Raw genomic sequence first — 19,516 nt, forward strand, 5'->3', positions numbered from 1 at the left:
CGAAAAGATATTGCCACTCCACTAGTTCAAATGCCATTTTGGCGTCCAGAGAGAGGATCGCCGCTTGCTCCGTCAATAGTGGAGCCCGCGCCATCACCCCATGCAGCCTCCTGAGGTTCATCGCCGTGCTCCTATGTGGCATAAAGCCTGACTGGTCCGGGTGTATTAGATGCACCAAATGCGGCAGTAGCCTATTCGCCAGTAGTTTAGCTAAGATTTTGTTCTCAGCGTTGAGGAGGGAGATTGGGCGGTACGAGCCGCACTCCTCCGGCGGCTTGCCGGGTTTTGGAATTGTCACTATAGTCGCCGCACGTTGGTCAGGCGGCAATTGACCCCGCTCCAGGCTATCCCAAAACATATTGCATAAGGGTGTGGAAAGCTTTTCGGACATTACCTTGTACCACTCTATCGGAATACCGTTAGGTCCTGCAGCCCGCCCCGAGTGTAATGCTGTAATGGCTATTTGAATCTCATCAGCGGTTATGTCCCCTTCTAGGTCGTCGATGCTGGCCTGTGACAAGGCGCGTGTGGGTACGTCTACGAGGGATGTTTCTGCCATCTCGCGGGTCACCTCAGTATCGGGGGTGTACACCGCCTGAAAATGGTCCGCTAGTAGCTCAACTATCTGTGAAGGGTGGGACTGCAACACGCCCGTATGGTCTCTCAGATGTAGAATGGCCCTTTGTCCCTCCCTCTTCCTATCTAACCAGGCTAGAAGTCTACCTGCCTTATCGCCCACATCATACAGTCTTTGTTGCGTGGACGTCATGACGTTCACCACCCTGCTGCGCACATGACTAAAGTGCCTCCGCTGGCATAGTTGGAGTGCATGTCGTGTGTTCGGCGTCGGATCGGTCTCATGATCTCTAGTGGCCATTTCCAATTTGTTTTCGAGGTCTACAAGTTCCTGTTTTTGTGTGTGTTTGTGTCGTGTAATCGCTGAGATAGCTAGCCCTCGAAGAACCGTTTTGTACGCCTCCCATAGAATTGAAGGAGACTCAACCGTCCCCTCGTTTTCGCTAAAATATGACCTAGTCCCTTCCTTCAGTGTTTTGGATATCTGTGATATTTGAAGCTAACTCGGGTGTATCGGGAAGATACGTTTCCTCGTTCTTTCAGGGCTGGAGAGAGTCAGTGTCAGCGGAGAGTGGTCCGAAATACCCCTGGGCCTAATTTGGACGCCCTCGATAGTGAGGAGGCCGTGTCCTAGAGTCAAAAAGTAATCAATCTGTGACAGACTGTCATGGACCGCCGAGTGGTAGGTATACTGCCTATCCTCTGGGTGTAGATGTCTCCACAGGTCCACCAAACCCTGTGCCTCCAAGAAGCCATGTAGGCGTGAGGGCCCAGGTGATTGAGTACGTATCGGGAATCTATCTTGTGCGCTGTGTGCCACAGTGTTAAAGTCCCCCCCCAGAACAAGATCCCCTTCCGGTAACTCCAACAGAAACCTCCCCAAGTCAGGGAGAGCCACTGCATGCAGGGCCGGCGGAACATATACCGAGACCACGTTCAGCGGCCTCCCCTCCCACTGACCATGTGCAGCTGCAAAGCGTCCTTGTGTGTCTGTTTTTGTGGATTGAACAATGAACCCTGAGGAACGGTGCATGAGGATTCCTGTGCCACGGGATCCTTTCGTGAATTCAGAATGGGCGATCATACTGTATCCCTTCCTATCCAAGGCCCGTGTAGTTGTGCCCGTCAAGTGTGTCTCTTGCAATAGGACCAAAGCAGCATTAAACCTCCTTATACTTTGTAAAACCAGTCCCCGCTTGATCCTGTCCCCCAAGCCCCGTACATTCCAGGTCATAACGCCCAATGGCGCTACCCGCTTCATCCCCTGACCCTCCCTCTCCACCTCAGACCGCATTGTGTGTGCCATAGGTGCTGTGCGTGGACGCAGCATTGTGTAGCCATGACTGCGCTCAGTCGTTGTACCTAAGCCCTGCCATGTGGTGCAAACTAGCCATATATATCCCAACCATACCAACATTACAATACTCAAAACGCACAACCCCCCCTCTCCCAACTCCCCCCCTCCCTGCCCCCCTGCTCAACGGACTCCAAACTGCCCGCCCCCCCAACTCAGCAGAGTGCCTGAACCCATCCCAAAACATAGTACTTGCGCGCTGGGGTGAAGGACCCTCCGGAGTCAGCGGCCTCCCTCCTCAGTCACGGAGGTCCTCCGCCCAGTGTCCATGGCGGCACGCCCGGGCAGCGTTATAAGTGATCCCTAGCGGCAGTTGGTAGAGATCATAGGTCTGCCACATCTTCCGCTTCCTGAATTCCGTGCAAAGGTGAGCGTTGACTTGTTTCCTCTCCAGACGTTTGGGAGCTTTGGTGTGCCTCCCCGTTTCTGTGTCCGGTCGGTCTATTGGAACGGCGTGGCCGCGCTGCTGTTCTCCACCCCTCCAACCAATCCTGTGCCGATTCCGGAGTTTCGAAAAACCACGTTTTACCATCCGCCACCACCCTGAGCTTGGCTGGAAAGAGCATTGAGTAAGGCAGTTCTCTGGCCCTGAGTTCTTTTTTCACCTCAAAAAAGGTCCTTCTCCTCCGTGCCACCTCCGCCGTATAGTCCGGAAAAAACGCCAGTGTGGAGTTTTGGATTCGAACTGGTGGTGATTTCCGCGCTGCCTGCAAAATCGCATCCCTGTCTCTAAAATTGAAGAGGCGCGCTATGACTGGCCGTGGGTTCGCTCCTTGTTTCGGGCGGCCTCCTGGTACCCGGTGTGCCCTCTCTACAGAGAAAAAGTCCGAGAGGCCTTTCGGTCGCAAGTGTTGTTTGATCAGCTCCTCGACGTAGAGGTCCATGGCTCCCGTGCCCTCCGACTCCGGAACCCCAATAATACGGATGTTATTCCGCCTGGAGTGTCCCTCTTGATCGTCCAGCTTATCACGTAAGTCCTTGTTCTCTTTCGCGATCCGCTCCATGTTGATCTGCAGCTCTGAGACATCCTCCACCAAAGAGTTAGTTACTACTTCCATCGACTGCACTTTCTCAGAAATTTTATGGAGATCCGCCCGCAGGAGTGTGATATCGGTCGATATTGTTCCAACCGTCATCTGCACCTGAGCCAGGGCCTTCATGACGTCGTCTATCGTCGCCTTCTTGCCCCCCGTCGTCTCCACTATTTTGCCCTGTATCGATTTCGCATCAGGCGAAGAGGAGGGGGCTCTATCGTAGGCATACCTTTCCAACCGGGCCTGTGCGGCTCCACCTTTCGACCCCTTCCCGGCCATCTTGGTGGTGACCTCCGACCTGGCGTTCAAGGAACGATCTTGGTGGACAAAGTCACTGCAGACACTCAGGCCAAAGGGAGATCACCCCCACGTAGACCACACTGGAATTGCGTGTGTCGCACTAACACAGTTATAGCTCCGATGAGCCAATGGTATTTGAGGCCCCTACAGGGAGGCGGCGAGGGCAGGGCGACAAGAATCAGTGAACCCCTCGGGGTACGTAGGTCAGCTCGCCCTCATCATACATAACCCGCAATGTTGGGGGTAGACTCCGCAGGTCTTTGTGTGCCTCAGCTAGTACCGTCGCGATGCCACCACAATCCACTTAAGCGATGCCGGGAAGTTCGCCACACCCCATGAAGTGCCAAGCGCGGTGATTGCCCCGGTAGTCAGTGCAAAGGCACAGATGCGTTCCCGCGGATCCAATAAGTTGCGGGGCTCCAGAATAGCAGGTCCGGTTCCAGAGGGCAGCGTGCTGCGTTCAGGGGTTAGAAATTGCCAGACGGCTGCGCGAGGCCCCTCTCCCTCGCGCCTCCACCCGGCAAGCCATCTCACATCGGCCCCTCCTCTCCCCGGTGGTCCCACGTTCCGATGTGCAGCCCTCTTGGGTAGAGCAGTGTCTGGACCTCACGCCGCCTTCAAGCCCTCCGGGTCCCCGGGCCTCTCCACCAACCGCCGGCAAGATGGCGCCCGCGACCCTCGCTGCGACCAGGACACCTCCGCTGTCTCGTTCCGGCTGGGTGGGTCAGGCGAGCTCCACAAGTGTCCACCTCTCGTCCGGCTGTGTCTCCGGCGGTGGCCCCGCCTGGGGATACCTTGACTTTACGGGTCCTCGGACCCGAGCGGATACTTCCGGCGCAGCCTCTCCCGGATCGCCGCACTTCCTGTCCGCCCACCGCCGCAGTCAACACCCCGGCTCACGATCACCTCAGCGGCCTTTTCGGGTCGTTGCACCAACTGCACTTCTCGCCCTCGGATCTGGAATTCGCCGATCCCTGGCTGTGCCGCCCGGTCCCGGGCTTCAGAACCTACCCGCCTGTGACAGGTATGTGACGGATTAATAGCCGGATTTTCGAAGAGGCCGCTTCAACTACGGAGCTTGCCCTCTAAGCTGCCGCCATCGTCGGCTGCTGGCCACGCCCCCCTCTAGTTGTCTTTTTAATGCTTGGCTATATACGCTTGGACTCTCTGTGAAACCTTGAGGAGCTCTTGTGAATTGGAAACTTCGTCCTTGTAAGGAGAAGCCAAAAAGGTATTGACTGTCTGGGTGAATAGGTATGCTAAAGAATGCGTTTTTCAAGTCAATGACTGAAAAATGCGTTGCTTCCGCATCTATGGCTGTGAGTAGGGTGGAGATGTCTGGGACCACAGGGTGTTGTGGAATGACACATTTATTGAGCTCTCTCAAATCCACCACTAGTCTGTAGACAGGTGGTGTTCCTGGTTCCACTTTTTTATGAACTGGTAAAACAGGGGAATTGCAAATGTTAGAAGTAGTTTCCTTAATCACACCTGACTGTATTAGGTCCTGAATAATTAACATTAATGCTTGTTCAGCCTGAGGTGGAATTTTGTATTGCCTTATACGTGGTAGTTGGGCTCCCTTTTTCAGTGTAACCTTGTGAGGTGTTATTTCCATACATCCTATATGGTGGAATCAGTGGCTCACAGGGTGTGTGGCAAATCTTTCAAACGCTCATCTAATTCTCTACTTGTGTAGTGGCCCTTGAAATCTCGCAGAAATAGTCTGACATCTGTAGGTGAGCAAACAATGACAGCTCCTAATTCTTTCAATGTTTTTATACCAAGCAAGTTTTCTGGACATGATTTTGTCAATATAAGATCTGTAGTTGTCATGAGGGGACCAACCTGCAAGGGCAGTGGTTTTGACGTGGCATTTGTCACAGGTTGTCCCGAGAAACCCAGAGAAATACTTTTTGAACCCGAGAGAGGAGCCTCTGGGACCTCTTGATGGCTTATTGTTGTTTTACTGGCCCCAGTGTCTAGTAGAAATTTCCTATCCTCCCCAAGAAGTCGGACCTCTATAAATGGACCTGTCTGATCTACTGGAATGGGGATTAGGGGCAGTTTGTCATCTTCTCTCTCTGGGCAACATCATGAGAAATCTGGGTAATATTCAGTGTAGGCGCTGTCTATAATATTCATTTGGGCCATTTGTGTTGTCAGTGGAACTGAAGGTGTTGAACTGTCTAGGGAACCATTCTGTTTTGGCTGATATGGGCGTGGCTGGGTCTTACCAGTAGCCAAATTGTGCTTTAAGACAGGGCAATCTTTAACGAAGTGTCCCATCTTTTTGCAATAATTACAAGGCTACTTGGTGTCTGTTGACGCTGGGGTGCAGTTTGGGCTACTAATGCTTTCAACTTTATGTCTTTCATGCGTTTCTTATCATTTTCTTCTTCATCCCTAATGCGATTCTGGTGATATTGTAGCATTTGTAACACCTGTGGAGGTGTATGTGCTTGCCAGGTACTTTCTACTTTTAGTACTCTGTCCTTAATGGCTGACAAGGCGTTATCTACTAATTTGGAAACAAACAGATGCGGGTAAGCTTCACTTGTCGGCGTAAGGCCGCTATTTACCGCAAAACACTTTTCAAGTCTGGTATAATAATCTCCAATGTCTTCACCATGTTTCTGTTTGCAGGTGGAAATGGCATCCCAGTCCTCCTTTTTCACTGTTAGTAACTGTGGTAGCACCTTTAAAATAGTGCCAGGAAGTGCTTTTAGTCTGTTTCCTATACCTTGACCTGCTACTCTAGTATTTTCATCATTCTGAAGTTCAGTCCATCTAATGTGTCCACCTGCTACTTCCCAATCTTTTTCTCTTAGTTTGTCATATATACCTGATGGCAACAATAATTTCAAAATTGCTGTGATATCAGAAAGAGTATATGTTCCCATCATTAATACATCTCCTAATTCCTTAAGGAATCCAGCAGGATCCTTTGAGTGGGAGGGAACCATCTCTTTCATCCTTAGTAACTCAAGTTTTGTCAAGGGTACATAAATGAAGACGCGTTGTAGCGCTCCATTTGTGTCAGCTCTGGGGTGGACCTCTCTCATGGGGAACTGGCGTGTTTGAGGGAGTCTATTAGTTGATCCACACGTATTATTGAAAGATCTATATCCAGTAACTTTCTGGTATTTCTGTCTAAAATCTATAAATGTGTTGAGAAAAACTGAACTATTGTGGAGGAACATGTTATCAGCGCAGTCAGACAGAAAATCTTCGAGTCTTGGATCATGTTTAAAAGGAGTGTCATTGAGTGTGATGAGATGTTGTACCATGTAGAGACTTGCTAATCTTTGATGTGAGCGTGGTAATGCTAGAAAAAGTAGGGCTATGAGATCATTGTCATATATCTTATATTGAGAGACCCATAGGGTCGCAGTTCTGGCTATTTCCTCCTCCTCCGGGGTAAGCGGAGGTTCCTGGTCTAACCAGTAGTCTAATGCATTGGATGTATTTTCAAATAACTCATCTGGAGATGACCGTTCAGAGTGACCTTGGAGGAATGTAGGCGGGGTGTTCGTGAATTAAGGGCGGAAGAACGAACGGGTAGGACTTTTTCAGTAGGTTCAGTAATTTCCTCCTCAAGTTTCTTATTCTCTTCATTTGTTTGCAAGTTTTGCAGAATACGGGTCACCTTACGGGTGAACCTGTCTAGTGCATCATTTATAAGTTCTAGACTAGTGTGGTCGGATGCGGAATCTAATATTTCAAAAAGTGAAACTGGTACATTTCTTTCCTCTGCTTGTATGTGTTTTATGAAACAGCAAAGGAGGAACCTATACATGTGCATTTTTACAGGGTGTGATCTTTTTGTAGTCATAGCGTTAATGGCTCGTGAGTTCTCTCCAGTACGAAGAAACTCAGAGGCCGCTTGAAGAAACGTGTCAATTGCTGGTAGATGTCTTATTTCTTCCCAGGAGTCATGAAGTATTTTACCTATTCGGCCCGCCTCCCCTGTGTTGCTCGGAGTTGGGTCATAGGGGCAGTCGGGAATTGTTTTACCTGGGTCTGGACCTACGGCACCCCCTTCTGGAGTGAGAGGTGGTGCGTTATGTTGTAAAAGGGGTGGCGGAGGCAGAGGGTGTTGAATTACTGGAACCTCATATGGAGGTGGAGTATCTAAGAGGAAATTGGTGAAAGTATCCTCTGGTAGTGGGGCTGTAGGTTGTGCTGATGCAATGTTAAGGTTTTCAGGTGCAGATGGCAATACAGGATAAAAACCAGTAGAAATGGCTGATTGTTCCCTTTTATTCCTTTCACTAACTACTTCTTTCCCTATTTCTTGTAACTGTTCTTTCTTGGCCTGCTCTGACATTCTCTTACCCTTTTCAACTTTATGCAATTCCTTCTGTTGCCTCCTATGGGCTTCTTTTCTCCATAACTCTACTGAGTCACTCTGTGACTGGCGGACTCTCTTTTTCTTCCATAACTGTTCCTCTAATTTTATAATACATTCCATGTCAAAAGTACCATTTTCAGGCCATCTATATCTGTGTTCTAGGTCTTTAGTATAATCCACCCATAGATCACAATAAATAAGTGAACCGACACCATGTTTTGCATACATGAAGTGTCCTGGAGTATCCCGAGGAGGAAGGGGAATTTCCTTCTCAAGAATACTCCTTTTGGTTGCCATCTTACGTATTTTCGAGAAAATAGGCATGATGGCAAGACTTTCAAAGATTTCAGAAGTGAGAAAAACACAAACAGAACAAATATCTTTACCGTACCCACGAAAGAGGTGAGTCCGTCTTTTATACTAGTTTAGTAGTCCTCACAAAATAAGTGAGAAACACACAAAAACATGTATCTTTACCGTGCCCACAAGGTAGTGAGTCCGTCTTTTATACTAGTTTTAGTAGTCCTCACCAAAGATAGGTGAGAAACCAACAAAACGCGTATCTTTACCGCCCGCACAAAAGCTGTGGGTTCGTCTTTATACTTTTCAGCAGTACTCACCGAAAAATAACTGGAAGGCCTCTTGAAGATTTTGGGAAAACGCGGCGCGCAGTTTCAAGGTGGGATTTGTAGAACCTCGGACTCGTCTGCTTCGCAGGTTGGGCTTTGGTTCAGGACGTTCCGCTATTTCCTCACCGCCTCGTGTGGATGCTGGGCCGCAGTCGGTCCCCCTCTTCGCCTCGAGGGAGTTAGCGGGAATTCCCCGCGTTGTGCACTTTTGAAGTCCGTCAACGGTCAGGAGGGGACAGTACCGGGTCCAATATCGCCGGCGCGTGGGGGAAAGGGAATGTCCCTGTTCCGGGCGCCAATTAATGTGGTAAATTAAATTTACTTATTACCTCATTTCTGAATTTCTATGCTTAATAAATCATAATTTCTTGTCAATGCAAAGCGAGGAGTCCGTGGTGCTCAAATCAAGGAGGAGGAGACCAATAACTCGAGTTAAGGGGAGCGCTTCCAGCACCACGCAGGCACAGGAGCAATCTCTCAAGTCCCTCTCTTGAAGTGGGTGTTTTATTTTCAACAGCAGGACATTTATACAGTCTTGGTCATGAGGCAAAATAGAGGAACAAACATGTCATTGCAGATAGAGGAACAAAAATCAGCAAGAGGGGCAGATTGTGAAGAAATGGGGGCGTGTCTTAGGCTTCGTGACGGGACTTGCGTTGTGAAATAGTCTGACAGTTGGAAGGGGGAGGCTTCCTCACTTGGGGTTTGTGCTCGTGCTTCATGTCAAAAAGAGGAACTATCTTGTGTAAAACAGAGACCATCTGCTCTCTGGCTTGCAGTAACTATTTCTTAAAACAGGAACTATCTGCTGGTTCTGGGAATTGGCTGAAACACAGGAAGGGGTGGTCAATGAACTAAGATGCCAGGTGCAGGGTGTCTTACAGTTAAGAACAGGAACTATCTGCTGCTGGTTCCCAGAATTGGCAGAACCACAGAAATATGTGTGTTCACAGTGTACAACCTTGTGCTTCCTCTATTAGTTGGTGTGGTTTCAGGGCCTAACCTCGTGCTTCCTCTTTCAGTTGGGGGTGGTCACAGGGCAGTTGGTGTGACAGGCTGAGTTACCAACAATGGACAGGATGTGGCTGAGTCTCTGGCACAACTGGGGGAGGGCACACAGACAGGCTTCTTGGAATTGGCTCGACCACAAGGAGCAGAGGGTTGTGCAAGATTCAATGGGGGTGTGAAGGACAGTTTTCAGACAAGTTTGCTGAGAGCATGTCACACACAAAATGGGTGTTTGTCTGAGAAAAATGGCTGTCAGGCAGAAACAGGGAAATTATGGGGCACAATTGTCAATTTTATTTCCACACGCCATTGCTGGCATCAAGACATCTATCGGCCAGCAATATGAGACCCTGGCCCTGAAGCTAGACACAGTGGCCATAGACGTTAATCTTATCAGAACAGATTTGGCGAAGACTAATGAGAAGGTCAAATCTCTAGATCTGAAGACCTCCAGCCTCACGACGGACATGTCCAACTTGCAAACGGAAGTACGTAACTTGAGATCCGCCAACAATTTCTTTGCTCGTCGGCTGGAGGATTATGAGAGCCGTGTAAGGCGCAATAACGTGCGTATTATTGGGGTCCCGGAGGATTCTGGATCACTGTCCACTGATCTTCGTGTTGAAGACCTCATTCTCAATCACCTCACCCCCAAGGGACTGAGTAAGTTCTTTGCTGTGGAACGTGCGCACAGAGTGCCGGGAGGTCAAGCGAAGCCAGGTTTCCCCCCGCTGCCGATCATCAGCAGAATTTTTTACTTCAGAGACCGAGACACCATTTTGCAGGCTGCGCGGATGGGCGGTCCTACGCAGTTTGAGAACACCACGGTGAACTTCTATCCGGATTTTTCCCACTCCGTCCAAAAGCAAAGAATCGGATTTCAGGGGGTGAAGAGGTGTCTCAGGGATATGGACTTGAAGTACGCGATGCTGTTCCCGGCCCAGCTGCGTGTGGAATATGAGGATCGGACACTCTTTTTTGATCGCCCGGAGGGAGTGAGTGACTGGCTGGATACGTTGCCTACCCGCCGTGTTCGCAAGGAACAATCAGGTAGTGCTGAAGGGGGACTATTGTAACAAGAATGAACAATGGAGCCCGAATCCCGGACACTGAACACAATAGACAACTGTGGCTCGCTAATTTCTGTGATCGTCTGCTTTTAAGTACATACCCGGAGGTGGCGGGGAAAGAGGGACCCTTTCCTCCTCTGGGTTTCTTTGTGTAGATTAGTTTTTTGCTAGGGCGACAGGCACACTGCAAGTTGGGGTGGCTTTTGAGTCTATGCAGGGGTGCAGGGCGGGGGAGTTGCGCTGGGGTATTGTAGGGGGGGGAAGTATGTTGGGAGTGTTTCATTTTCTTTCTTCTTCAAGGCAACGAACTGTTACAACTTTGGACTTTGGTGTGATGCTCGTTATGAGGTGGGAGATCATCGAGGGTTCGGATGGGGGGTAGGGGGCTGAAACTACTGTGCTGGAATGCTCAATGGGTTGGGAGACCGGATAAAGAGGGGGGTAGTCTTGCAGATGTTGCAACACCTCTCCCCTGATGTCGTGCTACTACAAGAGACTCATTTGATTGGAAACGCTTGCTACGCTCTGAACAGGCGGGATATCGCCTCGCTGCTCACTCTGGGTTCACCTCTAGCTCTAGAGGGGTGGGTATCTTGTTCAAGACTTCTCTTCACCTAGAAATCGATGACATAGCTCTGGACGCTAGGGGGCGATATGTTGCACTTACAGGCAGGTGGGAGGGGAAAACTATCTCATTGATATCGGTGTACGTCCCACCTGGCTTACAAACTACTACTTTCGCAGACTTGGGACGAGTAGTTTGGGTCTCCCGAATGGTATCCTGATACTGGGTGGTGACTTTAATTCAGTTGTCTCCGGGAGGGAGGATCGCTTTCCCCCCAGAGACCTCACGAATGCACAATCTTGGTTGGGTGAATTTTTGGAAGCATTGGGGCTCGTGGATTGTTGGAGATTGATGCATCCAGAACAGGCACAGTACATCTTCCACTCAGGCGCACATGGTAGTCTTTCTAGATTGGATTATATTCTGATGCCGGCAGCCCAGTCTTCGTCAATTGGAGAGATTAGACATCTAGCTAGAGGCATATCGGACCACTCCCCTATATGGTTTCAGATGAATATGAATACAGGCGCTGATGGGAGGGTGGCCCCGATTAATCCATGGTACCTTCACAACCCCAAAACCTGTACTGAACTGATTAAGTCATTGGATCTGTACTTTGCAGAAAATGTGGGGTCTGTCTCTTCACCTGTCTCACTGTGGGAAGCATTTAAGACGATCATCCAGGGACAAGCATTGTCGTTAATTGGGTGCGCTAAGAAAAGTAGGAATGAGGCAGTAGTCCGTCTTGAGACTGAAATTACTGAGTTGGAGAGTGCCTTGGAGCGGAATGTTACCCGAGATACGCTTCACGTCCTTAGTCTCAAGCAACTCGAATATAAGAATTTGGTCACTGACGCAGCTAAGATGATGGGTAGGGAACAGCAGGGACGACTGTATGATGTGGGCGATAAGGCAGGGAAATTGATTGCGTGGCTGGATAGAAAGGATAGGGCAAGCTGTGTGATTCCAGTGATTGAGAGACCTGATGGCACCCGAGTGACTGACCCGGTTGGCATTGTTGAATGCTTTGCTGATTATTTTCGAGAGGTGTATTCTCCGGCATCTGATAGGCCCGAGGAGGATTCTCATTTGTTGCTAAGAGATATTATGTTGCCTTGTTTGTCAGAGTCCGACAGGGACTGGTTAGAGGCTGCACCCTCAGTTGATGAGGTAGCTCTCGCTCTGCGCTCTATTCGCTCCAGAAAGGCTCTGGGCCCTAACGGTCTTCCCATCGAACTTTATAAGCTGCGCCCTGACACGCTAGCGCCGTTTCTCCCTGATATGTTTCTGGCGGCGCGGGAAACTGGCTCCCTTCCTCGTGATCAGCGCCTTGCGACCATTGTGGTGATCCATAAGGAAGGGAAGCCACGGGACCGCAGTGCGTCCTATAGGCCTATCTCGCTCTTAAATGCTGAACCTAAGATTCTTGCCAAGCTGCTCGCAAACCGCCTGTTAAAAGTAGTCAGTGAGCTGATCCATCCGGATCAGTCGGGCTTCATCCCAAATCGTAACACAGCATTAAATTTGCGGCGCTTACATGGTGTTCTCACGAGGGCGACGTCACTGCGTGAACCGGCCATCTAGGCGTCCTTGGATGCCACGATGGCCTTTGATACTATCGAATGGCCGTATCTTTGGGCTGCACTTGCAAAATTTGGTTTTGGCGCTGGATTTATTAGTTGGGTAAAACTTTTGTATGAGACGCCACTGGCACAGGTTGTGGTAAATGGCCGGGTCTCCGGGCCCTTTATTCTTGGGAGAGGCACGCGGCAAGGTTGCCCTCTGTCTCCGCTTCTCTTTGACCTTGCTTTGGAACCTCTTGCTGCCTGGATACGGTGGGAGCCCTCGATGAGAGGCATAGACTGGACTCCGGACTTTGAGGACCGCATATCGCTCTATGCGGTCGATATTTTGCTGTACCTCACGTCGCCTCAAAAATCGTTAAATGTATTGTTCGACGTGCTTAACTCGTTCTGGAAAAACTCCGGCCTCATCATTAACTGGACTAAGTCCCACATATACGTGCTCGCTGGTGGCGTCCCCCTCCTGCCGCGTGGATTTCCTATCCAGGTGACGCAGTCCGGTTTTAAATATTTGGGAGTTTTTATATGATTGGACCCTGTGGTCCGCTACGAGCGTAATCTACTTCCTCCGCTTCAACGTTTACGATCGGACGTAGTGAGTTGGCATAAATTACCGTTGTCTCCACTAGGGCGAGCAGCTCTTTTTAAAATGATGTCCTTGCCGCGGTTTTTATATGCACTCCAGAACACATTTGATGTGATTCCGGCGAGGTACTTCCGAGAGGTAGAGTCTTTACAGAGGCAATTGCTATGGGGCGGGCATTCGCGTATCGCTCTTCCAAATTTAACTCTTCCCTCGTATGACGGCGGTATAGCACTTCCGGATATCAGGCGGTATTATTAGGCTTCCCAGCTTGCTGCAATTAACCATGGTATGTATGGCCCGGCGTTGAATCCAGCATTTGAAATGGATAGATGGCTGTTACCGGGGGGGAGACTATAACAGGGCGCTCTATTCTGGATCTTCTCGTTTACACCCACCGGGATAGCCGTGCGAGTGTGGCATAGTGCGACTGCGGCCATGGGTTGGAGAGATCAATTAACCCACGCGACTCCGCTTTATGCCTCTGCGAGACTGGGTTGCCTGTGGAGAACGAAAGGCTTCGAGAAGTGGGATATGATTGGTATCAGTAAAGTGCGTGATCTCTGGGTTAAGGGCAGGATAAAGACTTTCGCAGAACTACAGACGGAATATAAACTAGGTGATAGGGAATTCTTCCGCTATGCTCAAGTTCGCCATGCGTTGAATTCGGTTTTCCCCGTGGGTAGCGACATTCCGGAATCCTCCCCCCTCGAAGACCGTATATTGGATGGTCACGTGCCGGATAGCACTATTTCTCTGATCAATAAGAAGATGATTAATGATCGCTCGAGCTTGCTCGAGCACCTCAGGGCGACCTGGATTGCGGATGGTATTGAATTAGACGACGAGGACTGGCAATCTGCGATCTCCTCACCCAAGGAGGTCGCAATCCCGGCCCGTCTCCGCCTGGTCCAGCTTAAAATCCTTCATCGGATTTATGTTACCGGCCCCCGCTTGATCCGTATGGGCTACTCGACGGATGGCTTGTGTAGGCGCGGTTGTGGTCTGCTTGGTACCTTTCTCCACATAATTTGGGAATGTCCTGAGATGGTGCTTTTTTGGAATCACGTACATGAGGTGATGAATGAAGTAACGGGTGTTGTGATGTTGCCAGAGGCCCGACGATGTTTGCTGAATGTATGGGAGCCAAATGACTATAATGTGTCGCAGATACGATGGACGACCCTTGGTAATATGATTGCTAAGAGAGACATTGCACAGCTTTGGGGTTCCCAGAGGCCCCCCACAGTGACGGCCTGGAAAGAGAACATGGATTGGTGCATGTTTAGAGAGAAGACTGTATATGTGGCGAGAGGCAGACACAGAAAATGGGGGAAAATCTGGAATCAATGGAACTCGTACCAGGGAGATATATGTACACCCCCTCTAACGGAGATCTCTAGTCCCCCCCAGTCTCCCTGACCCGACATTCCTGATGTAGTGTAACGTATTTTGTTCTTGAATTTGTATTTCCTGCCTCCAGCCCCTGCAACTGTGTAAAACAACTCCTGCATCGTACTACTGTGTATCTCCCGTCCTCCTTGAGCACTCGCCCAATTGATGTACTATTGTTTTATTGCCTTGTCTGTTTTTCTGTGTTCCTTTTATATAATAAAAAAAGTTACACATTTTTTAAAAAAAAGAATTGCAAATTGAATTGTACGTTTCGCTCTATCTATCTAGTCATGAGTGAATTTACAAAATGTATGGTATTCTACACTACTCTATATTAGGGAACCCTAATTGATCAAGATCAAGGAAGCAAGCAAAAGGTGTCAGCACAATGGAGAATTCAGTGCAACTGCTTCAATCAAAAACAGTGTATAGCATAAAGCCACACTCCGAGATGTAGCAATGATGTCTGTACCTCTGGAAAATCTATTGACATCTGCTGCTCTAACTAACTATACAACACCTATTAACACACACAGTAATAAAGGTAAACAACGCCATCCTCTCCCAGTACATTTCCATCTTCCTTGATAGATATTGACAACTTTCAGCTTTTCTCCCACACTTGCATTTGAGCACATTTGATCATCCTTTCTCCACCATGGGAACTCATCTTCAACTTTTTTAGCACGTCTTCTCCTTGCCAAAAGTTTCCTCCGGTACCTTACTATCGCTACAAATAGACAATGCCTTTTCACTAACTAATGTAGCCTTGTATCTGCACCTGCAGAGGAGAGAAAACATGCAACTTTCACGTTGAAGGTTAAAAATTGAAATCCAAAGCTTAAGGCCTTTGGCAATGCTATCTTAGTAAAATACTTATTGTGCACTCAGCATTTGGATATATGTACTTGTGTGGCCACAATATTAATACAACACTGTGGATATACATTATATGACTAAATCATGGTTGTAGAAATATTATAGGTGAATTGGGGTAACATACTAAAACATTTGGGTAACTATGATTGAAAAGTACAATTAAATGAAAATCTTTCAACATTAGTATGCATGTACAATATGGGGCCGATTAATAATAATAAATAATAATAAAAGGGATCTTATCATGCGCAGACTTAGCCCAATGGGCATCAAGGCGCCTAATTCCAAATCCAGCTCATGACAAAGACCTGGCAGCTCAACCTGTGTAAGCTCTAGAAAAGCACCACGTTTTTAAAGCCTTTTTAAAGAGCGCTAGAGAGGGTAAAACCTTCATCTCCATCGGCAAGATGTTCCAAAGCTGTGGCGCAACGACGGAGAAGGCCCTGGCTCCCCATCTGGTGAGCTTAAAACGAGAGACAACAAGTTGGAATAGTCCCGAAGAGCGCAAACACCTTGTAGGGTGATAGCGAGTAAGCAGGGAGCTAATAGCGCCCTTAGATCCATCCTCGAGAGCTCTGTAGGTCAAACACAGAATTTTAAAATCAATTCCGTGCTGAATGGGCAGCCAATGAAGGTCTCTCCTCGCAGCAGTAGCAGAAGAAGCCCTGGGAAGATCCAGGACAAAGCGTGCAGCAGCAGTCTGCACAACTTGCAGACGATGTATGAGGCCCTTGTTGGATTCCATATAGAGAGAATTACAGTAGTCTAATCTGGAACCAACAAGGCGACTGCGATCTGCTTGCGTGCTTGAAGAGACAGATAGCTGCGAATTCTATTGAGCGTCCTGATTACGCCCCAGCAGGTCGAAACGGTCCGATTCACCTGTAGGGACATCGAGAGTGAAGTATCAAACACCACACCCAGGTTTCTGGCAGATTGAGAGGGAGTGGGGCAGATGCCAAAAGAAGTGGGCCACCACTCACTCGACCAGATATCTTGGTCCTTCCCAAAGACCAAGACCTCAGTCTTGTCGCCATTTAGCTTCAGGGAATTGGCAACCATCCAATCCGCAACGTATTGCATACAGGACCTGAAGCTAGAGGCAGATGTTATGACAGAGGACTGAGTAAGTGAGACCATGATCTGGGTGTCATCGGCGTATGATACCACCTCCATCCCCTGCGATCTTACAAGCCTAGCAAGGGGGGCCACGTAGATGTTGAACAGGGTCGGACTTAATGCCGACCCCTGTGGCACCCCACATTGCAAAGACTTAGCTGGGGAGAGGTGGTTGCCGAGCAACACTCTCTGTTCCCTATCAAGGAGAAAGGAATTGAGGAGACTCAGGGCCGACCCAGTGACACCTGCTTCCATAAGCCGAGATGTTAGAATGGCAGGAGACAGGGTGTCAAATGCGGCCGTGAGGTCCAATAGCACCAGAACAGTAGTTTGTCCGGCATCAACCTTGCGTCGGATGTTATCGACTACAGAGGTGAGAGCAGATTCTGTGCTGTGATGTTTTCGAAATCCATGCTGGGTCATATCAAGATACTCCGACGCTTCAAGGAAAGAGGATAGATGGCAATTCAGGTGTGCTTCTAAAATTTTAGCCGGTGCAGGGAGCAAGGAGATCGGTCTAAAATATTTCAGGAGGCCAGGATCAAGTGAGGGCTTCTTAAGGAGCGGCCTCACAATGGCCTTCTTCCATGTTGATGGAAAAGTGCCTTGGACTATGACCATATTCATCACCTCAAGTAGGGGAGGAAGGAGGCTGTTCCTACACTCTTTTAACTTTTTAAGAGGCAATGGATCTAATGGAGAGGAGGACTTCATCTTGTCAAGAAGAAGATTCAATCCCTCCATGGACATAGAAGGAAAATCAGAGAGGAGGCTGGAAGGAGCTATATCCAATACCTCAAAAGAACGTATACCTGGAAGATTATTTTCAGCCAGGGAGAGAAGTTGTGCTTCTAAGGAAGTATGAATATCTAAGATTTTTTTATGAAAAAAGTCTGCAATGTCGTCACAAAGACGTTGAGAGCTAACTACGGGATCTGGAAGTTGGAGGGAGCATAATGAGTCCGCAATTTTAAAAAGCTCCCTGGAGGAAGTGAGTGAACTAGTCAGATTGGAGAAGTATTCCTGCTTCTCTATTATCACTTTCTGCTTATAATCCCGTAGAGCAGACTTGTGAGCCTCCCTATCCATGGGATCCCAGGATTTCCTCCATCTCCTCTCACTGCTTCTGCAGCCCTGTCTTAATAATCTAAGATGGTCCGAAAACCATGGCGCTGATGGTTTCCGTCGGGCTACATATTGCAGGGATGCGGGGGCAAGTTTTTCTACTGCATTGGTGATGGAATCCTGCAGATCTTGTGCTGCCTCATCCGCGTCTTTTAAGGAGAGAGCCTCTGGTGTAGGAATAAAAGGAGCAAAGGCCTCATTCGTAAGGTTTCTAAAATTTCTTCTAGAAACGAAAGGGGTAATCCCCTTCCTAGTAGAGTTGGAGGTGGAGAAAGCTAAATTGAGAGGAACCGCAAAATGATCAGTCCACACCAACGGTAAGGGTGTACCGCTGGAGAGTTTTGGATCATTAGAGAAAACCCCGTCAAGGATGTGACCTGCTGTATGAGTAGCCTTGGTAACAAGCTGAATAAGATCACAAGCTTCAAGAGATTCAACCAGTGATAACGTGTCCTTAGAGTAGACCTCGTCAAGATGGAAATTGAGGTCACCTAGAATGGTGAAGGAGGGCTTTCCAAAGTAGGGTTCAAGAATCCTCAATATGTCCGAGGCAAAATTAGCTCTATAACCAGGCGGTCTGTAAATCAGTATACCCGTAAAGGAGACTGAAGGGGCGCATGTAATACAGAAGTACAGGGCTTCAAAGCGATCTTGGGGCGAGGAGAGTGGATTAACCGTACATAACAAGGAGGATTTACAAAGAATAGCAATACCTCCTCCTCTACGTTTAGGTCTATCAAGCCTATGTAGAGAATAGCCCTCAGGGATGGCTAGAAGAAGGTCATGACCAGAAGAGTCAGTAGCCCAGGTCTCTGTAACAAATACCCAGTCTGGCTGCCTTTCATCCACAAAATCGTGAAAGGCAAGATTATGTTTGATTAACGAGCGCGCATTTAATAAAAACCATGTATTGTGAGAAATAGTGGACCTTGGGGAGGAGGGACAAGGGCTAATAGAGCAGGTAACAAGGGGATGAAAAGAGGAGGAACAGGCCAGACAGGAGCGAGAATGTAATAACCCTAGCGGAGTAAGACGATGTAGAAAGGGGCATGCGGGCGGTCTAAGAGCCAAAAGCACAGATGATGCATAGCGCATGCAAATCCTACCAGGGAGTGAAGGGGCGGAGACCAGGTCCAGCCCGACCTGCAGCCCGTCCTCAGCGTGGACGGGCGCAGACGGGCTGAACTCTGGCGTAACTCCGGCGTCAATCTGGCGTCCCCGCAGCGCGTGACCGCTGCGCGTAAGCATGGCTCAATTTATGTACTGCTCGCCTCCTAGAGAGAGGACTAGAGCGTGCAAACAACCCCCCCAAACTAAGATGGCCGCCAACAAGACGTGGACGCAGGACCCGCCAAGTGCGGTGATTAAACCATTAGAGTGCGAGAGAGAGGGGCTGAAGTGCAAGTATGCGTGGCCGGCGACTATAAAAGCAAGGTAAAGGCTTGAAATCAATTTAAAATAAAATGACAAAAACGGGCGATTTTAAAATTACTGCTAGCTGCTGGCAGGTCGCGCTGCAAGTGAAGCGCAGCTGGTAATGCGCTGGGCTGTAGAGAGCGAACTGCCAAGGTTTGCCTCAATTTATGCACTGCTCGCCTCCTAGAGAGAGGACTAGAGCGTGCAAACAACCCCCCCAAACTAAGATGGCCGCCAACAAGACGTGGACGCGGGACCCGCCAAGTGCGGTGATTAAACCATTAGAGTGCGAGAGAGAGGGGCTGAAGTGCAAGTATGCGTGGCCGGCGACTATAAAAGCAAGGTAAAGGCTTGAAATCAATTTAAAATAAAATGACAAAACCGGGCGATTATGATGTTGTCTGGAAATTTTCCGCCCGACACTGTTTCGGATTCGGGACAGCACGACTCGCGGTCGGCGGTCCCGCCCAACCGTTTACGATGCGACCGAACACCTTTCACTCGGAGTCCCATTTTTTCCTATGGG

Source organism: Lissotriton helveticus, chromosome 8 (assembly GCF_964261635.1).
Source record: "Lissotriton helveticus chromosome 8, aLisHel1.1, whole genome shotgun sequence".
NCBI lineage: Eukaryota > Metazoa > Chordata > Amphibia > Caudata > Salamandridae > Lissotriton > Lissotriton helveticus.